At 39.8% G+C, this 20397-nt stretch overlaps 1 protein-coding gene across 10 annotated transcripts in view; it reads right to left on the reverse strand.

Annotated features, from left to right (window-relative positions):
* Positions 1-20397, reverse strand: part of LOC309634446 (uncharacterized protein) — a 284447-nt gene that overhangs the window by 164817 nt on the left and 99233 nt on the right. For 9 of the 10 annotated variants that reach the window (XR_014248105.1, XR_014248106.1, XR_014248107.1 and 6 more), the window contains exon 2: positions 19702-19816. The gene's annotated coding sequence lies outside the window, so the exon portion shown is untranslated. Of the gene's footprint in view, positions 1-15754; positions 17552-19701; positions 19817-20397 lie in introns of those variants that run through there. The other variant, XR_014248113.1, reaches the window with a different exon arrangement.

Consider the following 20397-nt stretch of genomic DNA (forward strand, 5'->3'; position numbering starts at 1 on the left):
CTCCTGATTGTGAGGAACAATCGTAGAATTGCTCTAATAATAGGTAAACATTATGAACATGTATTTCGTTTTCTTCAACAGAGCTAAACAAAAGCTCACTCTCTGAATTTCCAGATGCACTTAAAATGAAATAATAATGTTGGTCCAGTCTTGCCCTACTTTAAATTAATTACTCCAGGAAGAGGCATTAAACCTTTCAGGCACCAGTGAGCATAAATGCTTTAGTACCCCAGACCATACACCCTCTTTTGATTGTTTGAGACACAAGGAAAGGTAAGCTCAGTAAATTAGGCTATTTTATGATCCATTTAAATAATCTGAAAAGGAAATTAATACTTTTATTACTTTCTGTAAGTGAAAAACTTCCTTAAAAATCTGTAAGAGTTCTTTATGTTATAGTGGTTGGGACTCCCAGAGCCAAAACATGGCTCCAGAGAAATAATGGAAGGTCGGGGAAGGGATGCACGGTCACACCAATCAAAATGGAATAAACAGGGAGGTCTAGAAACTAATTTGGGGCTGAAGAAAATCATCTCTACCAAAGGCAAGAAAATTCACTTGATTAGATATGAGGCTGTCATTTAAAAATAAAATATTTCTTAGTCTTTTTGAATAATATGAATTTTTGCTGGGGGTGTTGAAAGGATGGAGAAGGAATCTGGAGAAAAACATGGTGTTTGTGACCTCCACCCCACATTGCTACCATCAGTACTTATGATGTGAGAAACATTCTGTTAATTACTTTGCAAACACTGTGCTCAAACTTTAAATGCTCACAACAGATGAGTAGAGAAAGTTAAAATATTTTAATTGGATAGAAAAGGAAACGAGGAGCCTCCCTGGTGGTGCAGTGGTTAAGAATCCGCCTGCCAATGCAGGGGGCATGGGTTCGAGCCCTGGTCTGGGAAGCTCCCACATGCCGTGGAGCAACTAAGCCCGTGTGCCACAACTACTGAAGCGCATGCCACAACTACTGAAGCCCGCGTGCCACAACTACTGAAGCCCGCGCGCCTAGAGCCCTCAAGCCACAACTACTGATCCCGCATGCCACAACTACTGAAGCCCGCGCGCCTAGAGCCCGTGCTCTGCAACGAGAGAAGCCACCGCAATGAGAAGCCCGCGCACCGCAACAAAGAGTAGCCACCGCTCACCGCAACTAGAGAAAAGCCCGTGCACAACAACAAAGACCCAATGCAGCCAAAAATACATAAATTAATTTTTTAAAAAAAAGGGAAATGAGGGTTATTTCTCTTGTCTTTTACCTGTTGCTGCCTCCATCTGCTCCAGCCATGCTGGCTTCCACTCTGTTTCTGACACACAAAGCACACTCCAGTCTCAGAGCCTTTGAATGGGCTGCTCTCTCTGCCCAGGACACTGGCCCCTAGATTTCCATAGGTCTCACTCCTTTACTCCATTGAAAGATCTCTGTTCAAATATCACCCCTATCTGAGAGCCCCTACCCCATAACTCTTTGTCCCATTACCCTGTTTTATTTTTCTTCTTAACATGTCACAGATATTGTGTTCCCAGTAAATGTCCTCAAGAGCTAATGGACGTTTGGAGATGGGAATTAATCATTGGATAGCTGAAAAGGAACACAGTATTTAGCAATTAGCAAACTCTACAAATGTGTCATACAAATGTTGGCTTCCAATCTGACGCTTTGTACTATTTTACATGAGAGATTTTCAAACACAGCCCACAACTAGCTCTTAACTGGCGATACCTCGTCAAGTTCTTCTATAAGCTAGACATTATTCCAGTGATTTATTTCCATATATAATACCATTTATATCAGTCAGGGTCCCAATAAGTATCAGTTGGTATAATCAAATTAAGAAAACTCTGGGGAATTCCCTGGTGGTCCAGGGGTTAGGACTCGGCGCTTTCACTGCCAGGGCCCAGATTCAATTCCTGGTCAGGGAACTAAAATCCCGCAAGCCACACCACGTGGCTGAAAGAAGAAAACTCTGGGAATTTTTAAGGGACTATTTAAATGATTTAATAGTTTTGTAGGGCTGCTGTACAGCAAACTAGGTAGCTAAAACAGAAGAAATTTATTACCGCATCGTTCTGGAGGCCAGAATCCCAAGATCAATCCCTGTTGACAGGGTTGGTTCCTTCTGAGGCCCGTGAGGAAGACTTTATTCCATGCCTAGCTCCTAGCTTCTGGTGGTTTGCTGGCACTCTTTGGCATCCCTTGGCTTGTAGATGCATCACTCTGATCTCTACCTTCATTTCACATGATGTTCTCCCTGTGTGCATGTCTCTGTGTCTTTTTCTAAGAACACAGTCATATTGAACTAGGGCCCACATTAATGACCTCATGTTAACTTGACCATTTGCAAAGAATCTATTTCCAAATAAGGTCACATTCATAGGCACTGGAAGTTAGGACTTCAACATCTTTTTAGGGGACATGATACAACCCATAACACATGGTATAGATGGAATATAGGGAGTTGCACTGTGTACTGCAGTAACCTGTAGTTAGGACAGCAGAGCTGTTACTACCTCTAGGCCTCAAAGGATGAGGAGAGGGTTTGGATACTAGCAGGCTGTCACAGAAAAGCAGTGACCTTTGGTTGAGCAACAGAGCCAGCTTCAGATGACCCAAGAGGGAGAGAGCTCTGACCTCATTTTCCTCCCTTTTTCCAAGCTTCTGCCAGGGCTTCCCACTGGCTCAACCCAACCAGAAGTCAGACAGCAAAGGATCTTTTTGCTGTAACATTTTAGAAACATTTCTAACTTTAATGTAACCTTATTGTTTTCAGTTTTTGGTCTTTTGCATTTTCAAGAGGAATTTAGCTTTTTTTTCTTCCAGTTTTAATGAGACATAATTGACATACAATACTGTATAAGTTTAAGGTATGCAGCATAATAATTTGACTTACATACATTATGAAGGGATTATCATGGTAAGTTAGTGACCATCCATCATCTCATATAGATACAAAATTAAAGAAATTTTTAAAATTACATAATGATTAGGGAATCAATCCAAGAAGATATAACAATGTAAATATATATGCACCCAACATAGGAACACTAAATACATAAAGCAAATACTAACAGACATAAAGGGAGAAATTGACAGTAACACAATAATGCAGGGGACTTTATAACACCCCGTTTACATGAACAGATAGATCATCCAGAGAGAACAATAAGGAAACACTGCCCTTAAATGACACCCTAGACCAAAAAAAAAAAAAAAAAAAAAAAAAAAAAAATATATATATATATATATATATATATATAAAAAACATTCCATTAAAAAGCAACAGAATACATTTTTATCAAGTGCACATGGAGCATTCTCCAGGATAGATCACATGCTAGTCCACAAAATGAGTTTTAGTAAATTTAAGAAAATCAAAATCATATCAAGCATCTTTCCTGATCACATTAGCAGACTAAAAATCAACTACAAGAAAAAAAGATGCAAACATGTGGAGGCTAAACAATATGCTAATAAACAACCAATGGATCACTGAAGAAATCAAAGAAATAAAAAAATACCTGGAGACAAATGAAAATGAAAACACAATAATCCAAAATCTATGGGATGCAGCAAAAGCAGTTCTAAGAGGGAAACTTATAGCAATACAAGCCTACCTCAAAAAACAAGGAAAAAATCTCAAACAACCTAACTTTACATCTAAAGGAATTAGAAAAAGAACAACAAACAAAACCCAAAGTTAATAGAGTGAAAGAAATCATAAAGATCAGAGCAGAAATAAATGAAATAGAGACGAAAAAACAATAGAAAAGATTAATGAAACTAAAAGATGGTTCTTTGAAAAGATAAACAAAACTGATAAACCTTTATCTAGACTCATCAAGGAAAAAAGAGAGGACCCAAAATCAATAAAATCAGAAATGGTTTCCACTAGCTTTGACAATGTCTATTTTATTTTTCTTTTATTGGTAGAAAGAAAATGCAGGGCTTAAGAGGAATAGCTAGATGAATAAAGAGGAGGTTTCTCTCCTCACTTGCACTGGCTTGATCAGCTTATCTGCCAACAGGATCTTATCTGGAGTTCTGGCTCCACCATTTACTAGATGGTTGGAAATGACATGCTTGCCAAGCATGTTTGCTCTTGTGTGAAATGAGGAGGACTGGAGGTGAGACCAGGAAATTGATAATATTGTATGTGATGTGACTTCTCCCATAATCTCTCAGATCTTCAGTAAAACCACTAAACTAAGGACATATTTTGAGAAAGTGGACTCTGTGTTTGGATGATGCAGGATGAATCCAAAGCAAGGCAGAGAAAACGATGAGAGAGAAAGCCATTAAGAATTCCCAGAAATTGTAGAGATGGCTCTGAACTTGCACAGGTACCAAACTGGAATTTTAAAACAAGCTGATCTAAGTCTCCAAGGGATAGTAGGACCTCAGCTGACAGCTGAGATACACTTAAGAATCTCTAGGGATTTTTATACTTCAAAATTTCCCATTCAAGTTTTTCATAATCTTTATAGTCAAGAACTTCATGTCTATATTTAAATTCCTATTGCTGCAATTTCGGCTCAGTCTAGTAGTTGTAGTAATAACCATAATAGCTGCCAGGTATGAGCAATAGAGTCAGACTGTCTGGGTCTGAATCTCAGCTATACTACTTATAAGCTCAGGAAAGTTACTTAGACTCATTAAACTACAGTTTCTTCTTCCACAAAATGGGATTACAATGTCTATACCCACCATAAGGCTGTTGTGAATATCAAATGTGTTAGCATATATAAAAACTTAACAGAGTATCTAGTACAGAGTAAGTGATTGATAATGTTTGTTGTGATATCATTACCATATGTTATGTCAAACATTCTGCTGTTTTACGCAAATTATCACATTTAATTCTCACAGTTCCCCTCAGAATTAGCTGTTATAATCTCCATTTTACAGATAAGGAAATCAAGGGACAGAAAACTTAAATTTAAATAAATGGTAATTTTGTATATGTCCCTGCTGTATTTATTATAGGATCAATGTGATCATGGAGAAATAAATGTTTAATAAACAAAATAAATATTAATATTTTATAAAATGTAAATATTTTAATTACAAAATAATTAAATAAATGAATGAATAATTTTTTTTCCTCTGATTTTTCACAGAACCCAGAGAAAGGAGAGAAATAATTTTGTCTTAATTATGTCATTTTTTAATGTTCATTACACTCTCAAACTAAGGGTTTAAGTGCCAATTTCATTAATGTTCCATTTTCTTTTTCTTTCAGAGAAGCAATAAAAATATTTACAAGAAAGAGATATAAACCATATTGCTTTCCAAACTCCAACACCTTGACTTTTTCTTTTCTTGGTTCTTCTACAAGCAGCCTTTGGAATATAATGTATGCCAACTGAAACAAAGTTTCAAAATAAATTAAAAATATAATTTTGCTATTTCTGAATCAAATAGTCTATAAAAACTCTAATAAATAGCATCCACTTTTCCTTTCTCACTAATATTATAAATTTATTCTCAAAAAAGTAATATAATATCCTTGGCATAATTTTCCTGCAAAAGTCCATACCCTTTCTGGCTCATGATTTCTTTACTCTTTGGGTATTTCCAATTTTTTTCTCAAAATGCATTTTAACATTACTTAAAACTAACATTAAATTATCTAAATGGTACTGCCCCTGACCATATTCTTTCTCTGTTTTGGAGATGGGTCTATAATATGAAGTTAGTATTAAATCTTATCGTCATAGTTTTACTTAAGCCAGTCCTTGCAGATACAGAATTTTCTGCTGAGATAGTCATCTGAACATAATCGTTGTAAAATGTTCACATTTCCCATTTCTTGCCTACTACTGATTCTTATCTTCTGCTATTTTTGCAAGTAATTCTTTACTATTAAGTAGTTCAAATTCTTCCTTCCATTTGATCCAAGAATGTAGTGAGAAGTAAGCCTGTGGTGGCATGTATAATGATCTTCTGGGCCTCGAAGTATACTCTGCCAGCTTCTAGGCCATTCTGCCCCTTTCCACTAACTAGTCCATCCCATGATAATAAAAAGTAAAGTATACAATGTAGTCTAGAGGGCGTGAGATCTAAAAGGTCAGAGATATAGACTTGACACTTCTATTGTTGTGTAGCCTTTGGTGAAAGATCAGTTTCTTCAAAATTCAGTTTATTCAACCTTCAATGACAGTGCTGTCTTCCTATTTTCCTGAGATCCTAGACAGGTGAAGAGCTTTAACTTCCTTAGATGAAAGTTGCAAGTTGAAGTACAATAGAGCAACTCTTCTCCTCTCCAGAGACTGATATCCCCCAGCTGAAGGGCCTTTTGTTTGGCCTCTCTCTTCGCCCACCTGCAGCATTCAACAGTGGTCTCCACGTGCTGTTCCTCAGATGCTCCCCTGCCTTAATTTCTGTGACAGTGTGCTCTAAGTTTTCTACCTATCTGTTGGATTTCTCCTCCTCCTTCACTTTCCTCACCGTGAGTACTACCTAACTTTTACACCTTTGTTCCCACACTCAACAAACAGGCACAGAGGTGAAGATACAGAGGTGGGTGGCACCATCCTTGTCCTCAGGTGGCTTTTAGGCTGGTAGAAAGAGACGAGCATGAACTAATGTATGATCAGTGACTTTGAGTTCTCTCAAGTATGGAATTATTTATCCTTCTCTCACTACTACTTAGGGGAAAAAAAAAACTACAGTGGCTACTGTGTATCACTGGTTAAAACATCTCATAGCAATATTTATCTCCCCTGTCTGACTCTTGGTGAGTTGGATTCACAGAAACAGAGAGTTTCAGAGGCAGCCCTCTGTTTTCAGATAAGTGAACTGAACCTAGAGAGAGAACAACTTGCTGACAGTCACACAGCTTGTAAGTGGCAAGACAGGACCAGAACCAGAATTCCCAGTTTCTACTTCTCCTACTGTTAGACCCTGTAGCTGCTCGTTGTGGGCTGAATTTTCTGTGTTACTCCATAAGTAACTCTATACTCAATGGAGTAATGATTTGGTATTTCCCTCCTGTTCCACAGAGGGTGATGCATGCCCTACAGATCTGAAGAGGGACAAAAATCCACACACCTCTCTTGACAATTTATGGAAGATTTACTCTGAAAGCCAGTGACCTCTGGACCCAAGGCTGGAGAAGCGGTTCTGAGTGCATTAAAATTCATGCTCAAAGTCTGATGGTTCATATGGGAGCTGCTGTAACAGAAATCATTCCTGAGGTCACATGGTGTGTTAACCTCCTTGCTCCTCGTCACCGTGATGACGGCTCAGATAAACATTCATGGATGTAATGAATCCTCAGCTAGAGAGGAAAGTCTATGTGGGAAGAGGAGGAATGACCTTCCCCCTCACTGCTGCCTGATGTGGGAGACAGTAAAGAAGAGCAAATATTGACAGAAACCTGATAATATTTGCCTTTCTGGTGGTCAAGACGACATCCAGACATTCTGTGGCCAAGTTGAGAACTGCAAGAAATAAAAAAGGAAGAGAAGGGAAGGGGAAGGGAAAGGAAGAAAGAGAGAAAGAAAAAGGAAGGAAGGGAAGGAGGGAGGGAGGGAGAGAGAGAAAGAAAGAAAGAGAGAGAGGGAGGGAGGGAGGGAGGAAAGAAAAGAAAGAGGGAAAAGAAAAGACAGAGAGGAAAGAAGACAGGAAAGAAAGGAAAAAAAAGAAAATGGCAAGGAGGAAAACTGTTTCACCAAACTGACGCCTGTCAGATAAAAGAGATTGGGGCCATAAATTCCTCCCAGCGTTTCTAATGGGATTTTAATACAGCATTTGGCCATCATCTTTTTTTCATTCCTCTAATGACATACATGCCCAAAGTGTAGCCACGGAGCCTCTGAACTCTGTATATTTCTGTAATACACAAAGAAAACAGCCGTCACATCCATTTTAAGGAACTTTTAAATACATTACAGTGAGGTCTATAGGCCCCAGATCCAAAGGGACCTGCACAAAGCCTGTCTGTACATCATCTGTGACGGCCCTGAATTCCAGCCAAAGCAGGTTTTTTTTTTTTTTTTAAATAATAAAATAAAATACTGTGTTTTTTTAAAGGAACATTATATTTTTAAACTGGAAATAATTGTATTTTGTATCTTATGTGGCATCTGAAAGTGATTTAGTTGAACAATGTGGTTTCTGATTGGTATTTGAATTGGTTCCAGAACATTTTTCATAATAACCATCTTAAAGATCCCAATTATCTGATCCTCTTTCCCCCCTTCACATGGTTTCATAGGAGGTTTCCAGAGAGAGAGAAACCTGCAGGGGCAGGCAAGCCAACTCCTGTCTAGCTAAACAGTGTTTGCCTACTAGGCTCAAAGGGAAGGGTCTGCTTGTTATTCTGAGTGGTTCAGGATGCATTTATGGCTCAATAAAGGAGGCCTTGGCATAACCAGAATAATTACTTACTCAAACAAGCCTATAAAACCAAAGGCTTGACCCAACAAAAAGACAAACAGGGAACTTTTTTCTTTTAGTGTTAACAGGTAAATCTAGTAAAGTGTATTTAGATTTCTATAAAATCAGCCCTTGGTGCAAAATGAATGGTTGATTTCACCAGGTGGGCAGAAAAATCAATTCCCCAGGGTTAGAGGGGCTAAGGGAAAGCAGTTCTGTGAAATATGAAAGAATGCTCATCCATAAATGGACCCAGCCTCATTAGTAACATGCGGGAATTGCTGTATGGTGGTGGAGAAGGCAGGCCCTGAAATCACCTGGATCTGAGGCAGTCTCTACCACTACTGAACGCTATCACCCAGGGCAGTGATCCAAACTCTCTGCATCTCATTTGTAAAGTGGAAATAATGTAATACCTTTTCAAGTTTCATTGGAAGAAATGAATGGAATAATACACGTGAAGGGCTTAGAACAATACCTTATAGATAGTAGGACATACAATAAATTGTAGCTCATTATTATAACTAATGGAATCTTATTGCAGTAAATAATACCTTTTATAATTACATATATAAATAAGGAGAATATAAATAAATAAATAAAATTTTTTAAAAACAAAAAAAAGTAATAATGAGAATAAATATTTTTGAGTGCTAAGTGTCAGCACATAGTGCCTGACACTATACTAAGAATTTCCAATGTTATACCTCCTGTAATCCTCTCAAGGTAAAATTCCTATCTAAGGAGCAGAGTCTGGTAAGTGGCAGAACTAGAAATAGGCTGCCAGATTTAGCAAATAAAAATAGGATACCCAACAAAATTTTAAATTCAGATAAACAAGAAATAATTGTTTTTAAAAAAGTACATCCCAAATATGGCATGGAACATACTTACATATCTGGTCACCCTAAACTAGAAATCAAGTCCTCAGATCTACTTTAAGCCCACGCTCTTTTTTTCTTCACCATACAAAGTTATATCCAGAATATAACTGATTCCTTGTATATTTAATTCTCTAGCGTTTTTTTTTTCCCCAACCAGAAGGTTCTTCGGTTAAAAAACAATCCGAAATTGTATCTGGTTACTAACTATCAGGGAAAGTAAAAATGATTAAGGCAAATAAGCTAAACCAGGGCAGCTGGCTGGAGGGCTGGTACGTCAAGAGTTATAAATCAAGCCCTGTGTTCTCTTGAGATTATGATCTTAAAGTATGTCAGCAATTATTAAAAACCCTTAAAAACAAAGTGGCAAAACAACATTTAATGTTGAGAAAAAAAAATTTGCACCATAACTTGCAGCTATAAATTGTACTTTAAAATATTTTTTCTTAATGATACAAATTAACAATCTGATTCATTTATTCAACAAAAATTATCGATTGTCCTTATGTCAAGGCGCTGTGTAGATGCTGAATGAACAAAAATAGACACTGTCCTCACACTCACAGAACTGACACTCTAGCAAAAGGGACATAAATTAATTAAATAAGTGCACAAAAAAACAAATAAAATGTTACAGTCATCACAAGATCTATGAAGGAAAAGTATGCGGAGAGACACACCTATAATAGGAGGACTTGAGTTCAGAAAGGACTTTCATGAAATAGTATAACCTTAGCTAAGATCTGAAGGATGAATAGAATTTAATTAGGAGGTTTAAATGACAGGTACCCGTGTGCTTTACTCATACTCCTACACTGGAATTGTCTTCAAATGTTATGAGAGAGAAATAAACATTTATTGTCTTGAGCCATTATATGTTTGGGTCTAACTGTTGCTGCAGACTAGTCTACTATAACCAGTACATTGCTTCTTCTGCCTCACCTACCCACGATGCTGTCCATGCCTCCCGTCTCCGCATCACTGAATAGATCTTTCAGTTCTTCATGCTTGCCATGCTCTCTTCTTCCACGGTGTCCTTGCAATTCCAGGTTAGGGGTTGTGTTGAGTGATCCTGGGGAACCCACTGTCAGAGATTGATGCTATGCTGATATTACGCTATCTATTACTCTATCATCTTCAACACGTGGCTTTCAAGGTCATCATAAGTTTCGCATCCCAATCACCTGGTAGGATCATGGGAGGTTTTTATGGGCCAGGCCTGAAAATAGCAGAGTATCATTTTTGCTCTCATTCCATTAGTTAAGTTCAGTCACATGGTCACCCCTAACAGTCAGGGAGTCTGGGAAATGTAAACCATCTATGTTACAGGAGAAGAGAAATGGGTGTTATTAACAACTTGCAATCTCTACCATGAGCAGGTGGGTCAGGCGATACAGGGTCTTATAAGCCTTGTTAAAGAATTTTGGTTTTATCTCAAGACCGATGGAAGTCCAATAAATGGATTTTAGCAGAAAGGAGTGACGTGATCAAATTTGTATTTTAAAAAGATGATTCTGGCAACAAATTGTAGAACAGATTTGGAGAGTACTGAGTGGTTGTGGGGATATCAGTTAGGAGGATATTATAGCAATCCAGGTAAGAAATCATGCTAGCATGGAACAGGGTAGTTAGTGGTGCTAGAAATGGAGAGAAATAGATGGATGCAATAATATCATGCAACAGAGCATTGACTACAGAACAACAGGCAAATATATGATGTCTTTTCTTTGTTAAACTATATTATACTTCTTGTCATCTCCTTGACTCTTCCTTAGTTTCTTTTGTACCAGTAGGTTCCTTGATCAGCATCAATAACAATGAAGATATAAGTAAGAATCATCATAAGGAACTCCTCAAATCTGAAAAACATTATCAAAAGGGCTTTCAGAGCCTCTCTACAGATTCTCTGGGGTGTGAAGTGGTTCAAAACAGCCTGATTTTGTTTAATACCATGCATATAAAATAAAGTATAAAAATAAGAAAAAAAAATACTAGAATGTGCATTCTGACAGGGAATCAAAAAATATAGAACTTGTGTTACTTTTTGATTGTTTTCTTATTCATAAAATGAGGACAGTAATACCTGCACATTCTACCTCTAGGGATTTGTTTGTTGTGATAATCAAATGCCATAGAGATCACATCTACTGAGGTGCACAGTGGTTCATATTAACAGGGCTCCCTGGTGTTTGAAGTTTCTATAGTTGCTTGCTCTAACTATTTACAGAGACGTTCATTAGAGTATTTGCACATGAAATTTTAAAAAATGCATGTTCAAAAGCCTGTTCATTCTTTTCTTGTTTTTTACTGCTACCTAATATAAGAGTAAGCAAAAGTTACTTGCCTAGTATAATAGCCTAAAAAACACAAGACATATAAGCTTGTTATCCAGTATACAGTTTAATGGGAGAGTTGAGAGTTTGGTGGTTGTATTTACTGGTGTAAAAGAGGAAGGCTGCTTAACCCTCTAGATGAAAATGATCTTTCTCACAGCTACTGAACCTTGGTTTTTCCCTTAGTCATCTAACAAGCTAAAAATAGTAATAGGAAACACATTAAATACCAAACAGCATTCCAAGTAACATATGTAAATACACACACACACACACACACACACACACATACAAACATCTATACATACATATATAAACACACCTCTCACTTCCATACTATGCGGAAGGTATTATTATTACCATCTCCATTTTTCAGGTGAAAAAACTGAGGCACTGAGAGGCTCCGAAACTTGCCCAGAGTCATAAAGCTAGTTCAGAGCTGAGCCAGACTTCAGACTCAGGCACCGTGACTTCAGAGTCCATGCTCTTTCTCCCATTTTGCTGCCTCTTTATAATGTACTAAATGCTGAATTAAGTGCTATACTCTGCCCCTAACAAGATTATCCTAATTATAGTTATTGCATCTTTTTCTCTAAAGAATTTTCACTAACAGTACTCTAACTAAATTACTCCAAGAATTACCACTCACTTGGCCCCATAGCTATTCAACGAGGCCAGTAAGATAATCCCAGATGGGTGGGGGAACTGGAAAACCCCACAACAAACTGCAGCCAGTTAAAGTCTTGCCCAGCAAGGAGCAGGTTACCACCACAAAGTTATTCCATCAGGGTGATGAATTCCAGGGCCAACAGAAGTGCAGAGATAAGGAAGTAAGGATTCCTGCCTTCCTTTTCTAGAGTCCAGTGTCTTGTTGGATGTTTGTAGAAAAGGCAGTACTTGAATTGAATCTTGGAAGTGGAGTAGATGCTCACTGAATTGACCAAGGGGAAGTGATTCCAACTAGAGCAAAGGAACAGAAAAATAATCCAGGAAGGAGAAAGCAAGGGAGAGCACGGGTGTGGAGAGTAGCGATCAAGTAAGAGGGGAGGCTGGTAGGAGTCAGGTCATGGAGGGCTTTATGGAACTGAGGAACCTTATTCCATGTAGCTCCAAGGAGCCATTGAAGGGTTTTGAGCAGATGCGTGATATGTTTAAAATATTAGGGGAGCTATCAGGTTTAGGGAAATATCATGGTTTCAACATTGGACTTTCTGAGTTTTAGAAACTCAAACTGAGGGAAATCCAGTGGAAATGGTCTATGGACAAATAGACATGAGTTCTAGTTTAGAAGAGAGAAGTTGGCTGGAAACAGATTTGGGACACCACTTCAGTTAGCTAGCAGTTGAAGCCATGACCATACAAGAGATTTCCCAGGTGGGTATATACCAGGAGATTTTAAAAAGGAGAAAGATTAGGACCCTGAGGTCTACATTTGAGGGTGGGGACAGATGGAGGATGAGCTTGAGGTGAAGCAACAAGTCAGGAGAATTACATGGGCAGGGCATAAGCCAAGGGAGGAGAAAGCATTATTAAAAATGGTGTGGGCAAAGATGTCAGATGTCTCAGAGAGGTCAAATGAGGTAAGGGCAGAAAAGCCCTTCCTATTTCAGTGGAGTGGCAGGGCCAGCTCTTAAGATCAGGAGGTGAAAAGTGAACATGAGGTTAGGAGATGAAATGAGAGAGCAGCTGGAGAAGATTCTTCTGAGGAAGGAAATACAGAGGCTGCAACTTGGCAACCATTCTATGTTCTGTTCCTCAGTGGCCCAGTTTCTTTAAGAGACTGGGAAGTGGCATTGAGTTACGTAGCCTTTGTTTCTCTGACAGCCTCTTAGAACAGATCAGGGTTAGAGACACCCCCTCCCAGTTGGAATTTCACTTGGGATTCCAGCAACCAGCATTTAAGGTTATCTTCCAAACCACTAAACTATGCAACATGACACATTGGACTCTCCTTTGGGACTCACTTATGTAATATGTGATAAGAACATATCAGTGTCCCAAAATTCAGGTCTTAGGTGTGTCAGGGGCACATTGACTGAATTGAGTCTTTCCATTGTTATAACACCCTGGTGATTATTTTTATTTTCCTCAGGGTTTATTAGTAAGTTTAGTTTCTAATAATCATGCAATATCAGGGTATTAGATAAGACAAAGCTCTTTAAAGGAACCCAAATCTATAAAGACATCCCCACTAGAATTTCACCATATTTAAAATTTCATGGTTTGTTATCTTGACCCCTCCTCTTACTTTTGGTGTGATCTTGGACTTGTCACTTAACCTCTCAGGATCTCAAGTGACCTCATCTGTCTAAAAAGGGAACTGGACAAGATGCTCAGTAAAACCATATTATTCTACACCAGGGGTCAGCAAACTGTTTTGTAAAAAGCCAGATAATAAACATTTTTGGCTTTGCAGGCCATGCACACTCTGTTGCTACTACTCAACTCTGCTGTCATAATGAAAAAGCAGCCACAGACAATGTGTAAACAAATGAGCATGGCTGTGTTCCAATAAAACTTTATTTACAAAAACAAACTGGGCTGGATTTTGCCTTCAGGCTGTTGTTTGCCAACGCCTGTTCTAAACATTAAAATTAAGTCCTGGACTTCCCTGGTGGTGCAGTGGTTGAGAATCTGCTTGCCAATTCAGGGGACACGGGTTCGAGCCCTGGTCTGGGAAGATCCCACATGCCACGGAGCAACTAAGCCCGTGAGCCACAACTCCTGAGCCTGCGCTCTAGATCCCACGAGCCACAACTACTGAGCCCACGTGCCACAACTACTGAAGCCCACGCGCCTAGAGCCCATGCTCCACAACAAGAGAAGCCACCGCAATGAGAAGCCCGCGCACCACAATGAAGAGTAGTCCCCGCTCGCCACAACTAGAGAAAGCCTGCACGCAGCAATGAAGACCCAACACAGCCAAAAAACAAATTAATTAATTTTTAAAAAACTCATTAAAAAAAAATTAAGTCCTTCAATTTATAAAGTTAAGCCTCTTAGAATCACCCATTAAAATACTCATATCCCAGAAAAGGTAAATTATGCAGCTCTTGTCAGACATTATGTGAGGGGAGCCACAAAATTTAACTCACACACTGCAAATGAGAAAAGCAGAGAAATATAAGGGCTAGTATTTTATGGGTAAACAATCTGATTTTCTTCAAAATGTAGGTGATAAAAATATACTAAGAATCCATTCAAACTTAAAATTCAGTTTGATCCAAAAATTTAAACAATCTATTTTAGAAGTAGTTAACATCTTTTTGTTACATCTTTCTGTAACAGCTTTGAAAGCCTCTTTCCCCCTGCATAAAGACAGTGCTATATGAATGAATGAAGTGGAGGAGGAGGACTTGTGGGACCTCAGGGTCCATAAGGGAAGAACAGGGGGTCCTCAGGAGCAATGCCCCCTCCTTCTGTCTCTGGGATACCATCCATGTCAACACGGGTGCTCCCTGCCCTGCTGGCATTCAACAGCTGAGGTCTGTGGTCAGTGTAACTTGCCATCTAGTCAGTCTTAGCTTGGGCTTGGCAGGGCTCAGAGGTGATCCTTGGCTGACTCAGCCTCACCTCCACTCTTATTGGTATTAAAGACCCCTTTGAGGTCTGGCTGTGACTATCATTAGGCCCTGGTTTAAGAGGTCTGCTTTGCAACTCTTGCTATATAAACCATTTCACCCCCTCCATTTCTTAGCCAGATTCTCAGCTCTTTTTGAAATTTGTCAATGCACATGGGACCAAGCATGGCTCAGGAAAAGGTCAACTTCAGAGCCTTTCTCTGCCTGAGCTTGCTGCATCATCAGGTCTGTGTGACTCTGACCCAGCTTGGTTTAAAGCAGCCACGAAGGTGGCCTCCTCCCCAGTCCCAACTTGTTTCTTGGAGTTCCCTTCAATTTACCTAACAGTAAAGGAGGAGAGAGATGTCTGACTGCTTTACTGCTTTTCTCTCTCTCCCCTTATTCTCCTTCTCACAATCTCTGGAGTCAAAAGAGGAGCTGACTTTTCCTAGATTGCTCATTCATTTTACCCTTCTCTGCAATGGAGCCGCCTAAACATCATAGCAGAAGACCTATCTTTTCTATGCTGGAGGAGTAGTCTCAGAGCATAAGCCCTCCAGGCTAAGTTGTTCCTAAAAGGGAGCAATGAAGGGATTTGGAGAAAACTTTCTTAATGCCAGGTTGGCCCTCCAGCCTACTGTTTTGTTCAAAATCTATTTCGTATGTTAGAAGCTGGCTGATTCCTATCTTTCTCATTGAATTCCTTATGCCACAAATTATAATCTCGCCCCAGGCTAATGGATGGATGAATGCATTTGAAGCACTAGGATAAAGATCTTATATCCTAAGAGGTAAAATGAGGAGTGCATATTTCCAAAGTATTATATCACTGTGCATTTAATTTCTAAATTTATTCAGTAGTTTTTTTTCTATGAAGACAGCTGAATAAGGGGAGGTTCTTGAGAGAGCTAAACTTGGGATGGGTTGGTATTAGTACAGAAGAGCATGGAGAGATAGCTGGCAGTATGTCAAGGGAGGCATGTTGAGTATCCAGTGTACAGTATATGACCACACAGCAGAGGGAAAAGGAAGAAAGTTGTAGAAATGCATTTCACAACTGTGTCTAGGACCAACACAGCCAAATATTACAATGGGAGAAAAGGAGCTGAAGCATCAATCAGTCTGCAATCCAGTAAAACATCTTGGGAAGAGATTGAAGTAATAAGCTAGAGCGATGATGCTGCATTATCTGAAGACTAGAACTTTAAGAGTCAGTAGTTTTGGTAAAACAGTGCAAGAGAACATAGAACCTTGTTCAGAAACGGGGCAGATTTATTTAGTTGATTGTCCGTGTGCTGTTCCCTTGACTATGGGACCTGACTCAAAATTCAGGAGGTGTTAATGGTGAAGGGCCCAACAGAAAGCTCCAAAAGAGAGCAGCTCAAGAGAAACATATGTGAAAATATTTAGCAACTGGACAGAAAGCTTGTATTTTACTAAAGGTTGGATAATCACCTGTAGTCAGAAACTTATACCTGCAATTTAAATGTCATCTTGCTGCCTAAAAAGTCATGCAAAATGCTTAGGTAATTTACTCTTGACTTTGAAGTGTATCAAATAATTTTAAAATTGTATTTTTTTTTCCTAATTGTGTCATCCCATGGCTGATATCAGTATTTCTTGATATGCACTGACTAGTAAAGAGATGGAAGAAGAAGTTAGTAAAACAAGTCATCTAGCATCAGAACGCTCCGCAGAGAGCGGAATGTGTACTTCATTACTGACTCCACATAGGATTCACAAAACAATCCCAGGCGCTAGGGGAAACAGAATAAAGATTATACTGATTCCTATCCTCAAGGAGATTAAGGCCTAACGAGAGAGAAATAAAATACGTGAAATCAACATAAATACATACAGATGTGCACAACAATTACACGAGTGAGATGGTCATATGGAATCAAGAATTAGGCTGATTAGCTGGGGAATGATTAGGTAAACTCCAAAAAGATACATAAAGGAAATAGGGATATAGTATTCAAGGTTGTTATCAATGCACTTTCACAGAAAAAAATTTAGTTTTATGATACGCCTGGATGTCTAAACCTGTAGCATGCAATCTCCAGCATCTAAGAAATTTTATTTCCAGGACTTACCACCTGGTACCCAAAATAACTGCAGAGTTTAAGGATCTGTTAGCAACCCTCACAAATTACTATTTCTCTAATAAAAGCATCTAAATTAAATATGAGAGTTTGCTATAGTGTGATAGCAGATATATGTATGAATATGTATATCAGCAACTCAAACTTCTCAGGTACTCACAGTTGTGGGATATTTGCCCAGTGGGTTATCTCCAGCCAAAGGGCCAAAAATACTTCCTTTGGCCTTTCCTCCCTTCACCATCACACACAGTGTACATTCCAGTGAGTAAATATTTGTGCACGAAGACAGCTGCAGAAAATAATATACTGTGACCTACTTTGAAGCCTGATATAAACAGGTTTTTAACTATTAACTCCCTGGGATCTTCTGTTCTTCCTCTCCAGGCCAGAGGAATCAGAAAGAGAACTGTCTGCCTGTCAGTGAAGAATGCTTTGGACATAATTTCCAAGAAAGGGAGGAATTAAAAGCAGAGGCAACTGAGAAGTCATATTCTTTGTCCAGAGGGGGAACCAGAAAAGACATCCCATTAGAGAAGAAAAAGAACCAGATATTAAAAAAAAAAAAAAAATCAATATAGCACAGTCTAGAAAGAGCTTAGAAGGCTCTGAAATCCTACAGGCTGTTGCAGCCATTTGCCTTGCCAAAAACCCACCCAGCAGTTCTTAAAAAAAAAAAAAAAAAGCCCATAGGGACTGAAAACATTGACTAATAATTCTTGAATCCATCTCCACAATATTATTCATCTCTGCCAAGGTCAGGTTTGGTCACTGCATGGCTGGAGGTCTGGGCATGCAGTTCCCAGTTTTATTTTTACAGTAGTTATGGAGCCCTTTCTACTTTCAAGGGCCCTCCTGTCACTTATTACCCACCCTTCCAGACCACCCACCCACGTTCCCACACACAATACATCCAGACCCACCCACAAATACCCAGATTCTTTAAACCTTATGGTGATTTGGGCTACAGGAATATTGTTTGCTCCAAATGACTTTGCTCTACATACTTGGAGTTTCCCCAGATAAACCGTTTTCACCCTCTGGGGACCTATCTGTGGATCTTTCCACTCAGCAAACATTTACAGAGCACCTACTGTGTGTAGGGCACAGATGGACGTAGGCGCTAAAGGAAACTACCCAGGAGGCAAGAGTTCCATGCTGCCCTTTGTTTCCTTGCAACCAGATGGAGCTGGGGGGGGGGGAGGGGAGGGGGGACAGGGAAGGGGAGGGGAGGCCATATCTAAATAGAGAGACCATTTCTTTCTTTCACCCACATTCCCTCTTTCCGCCTTCCTTTTTCTTCTTTATTCATATCCTCTCTTTATCTCTTCATCTTTCATGTCTCTCTCACTCTCTTCTCTCCCTCCTTCCTCTTTCTCTTTTTTCTACTAAGACAAAACCACCTCAGAGTTTCCATCAGACTTGGGAGCTGTCACTGTGCTTCTCCCCCCTCTAAATAAATTATTCACTGAAAGTAGGCCCTGTGGCCATACAAACTCTAAAAACATAAAAGGAGGGGAAAACACTTGTCCTAACTCAGCAAACCTGACTTTGGGGAAACTGCATTCCTCCACATCCTGACATTGGTGCCTGCATATCAGAAAGGCCCAGAGGGAGAATGCAGGGCTCAGCGTAGCTGGCCTTCCACAGTCTCCCAGGCCCTGAGCCCTTACGATAATTTATGAGGTGTCAGGATATTCTGACCACAAGGTCGGAATAGAATGGTTTTTACACTTCAGCTGCCATGAAAGAGAAACAATTTAATTTTGTTTCACTCTGGCACTGTCTGTTTTCACAATGAACAGGGGATTTGGGTCTCCTGGAGCTTATTTGTCTAAGCACAGACCACGACTGCTGCTGAGACTTGAGATGTCTGATTTTGACTCTAGCTTCCTTCTCCCTCCTTCCCAGTTATGGAAGGAGGCACTTGCCTTTCCTATAGTACCAGAGTGAGACAGGAACCCGTTTCACCCTCGCAATTGTTATGTGCTAGTGACTAAACCAGATTTCAGAGTCACTACTTCCTCCTCTAACTTTTAGTGGGAAAGAGTGGTTCAGGTAAGTAAGGGGTATGAGAGAGCCCTTTCCAAAATTCAGCAGGCCCCAGAGTCTCCGCCAAGTCGTGGTCTTGAGTCTGAAGCAGTGTTTCCCTTGGCCTACAAGCGCAGCCTCCTGGCTCCTTCTGAAGCTACAGAACCAAAGACATTCCACTGAGCAGCCTGAAGCTCTGCCTGCCAGCAAAACCCAATGTCTCCTCGGGGAAATCACAGAGTAGGATTGCAATACTCCTTCAATGACAGAACAGCCAAGACAGCAAACGCAAGGCAAGTCGGCTTCTCAGGACCCCACCAACCCTCTCCTCCAAGCCAGACAGGGAAGGTCATCTGAGAATCAGAATGTGACAGATAATTACATTATAGAGCAGTCACCCAAGAGGCTTACATGATGGAGAGGGGCTCCTGGGTTCTTGGGCTTAGAAGCAACAGGCCTTCCTGGACCAGTTCATGCGATCTGTTCTGTTAAACTCATCTCCTAGGTTCTGGCCACCTGACAGGCACTAGAAAGACAGGAACAGTAACAGAATGAAACAGAGGATATTTTATCAATTTTTTAAAAATTTTTATTTATTATTTTTGGCTGTGTTGGGTCTTCGTTTCTGTGCGAGGACTTTCTCTAGTTGCGGCGAGTGGGGGCCACTCTTTATCGCGGTGCGCGGGCCTCTCACTATCGCGGCCTCTCCTGTTGCGGAGCACAGGCTCCAGACGCGCAGGCTCAGTAATTGTGGCCCACGGGTCTAGTTGCTCCGCGGCATGTGGGATCTTCCCAGACCAGGGCTCGAACCTGTGTCCCCTGCATTGGCAGGCAGATTCTCAACCACTGCGCCACCAGGGAAGCCCCAATCTTTTAAAGTTGAAGTATAATTAAAGTGAAAAAGGTAAATCTCTACATAATAGGTAATAATTTTAAAGAAACATTCGTGAAAAAAGCAGGGGTACAATACAATGAGAATAATATGCTACCATGTTTTTAAAAAGAGGCTGTTATATATTAACATATAATTAAATAGACATTGTATAGGAAAACAGAAGAAGCTTGTTTTAGGGTTTGTCTTTAGAAAAGAGAACTAGAAGCCTGAGG

This window comes from Balaenoptera borealis (genome assembly GCF_965194805.1).
Source record: "Balaenoptera borealis genome assembly, chromosome: 1".
NCBI lineage: Eukaryota > Metazoa > Chordata > Mammalia > Artiodactyla > Balaenopteridae > Balaenoptera > Balaenoptera borealis.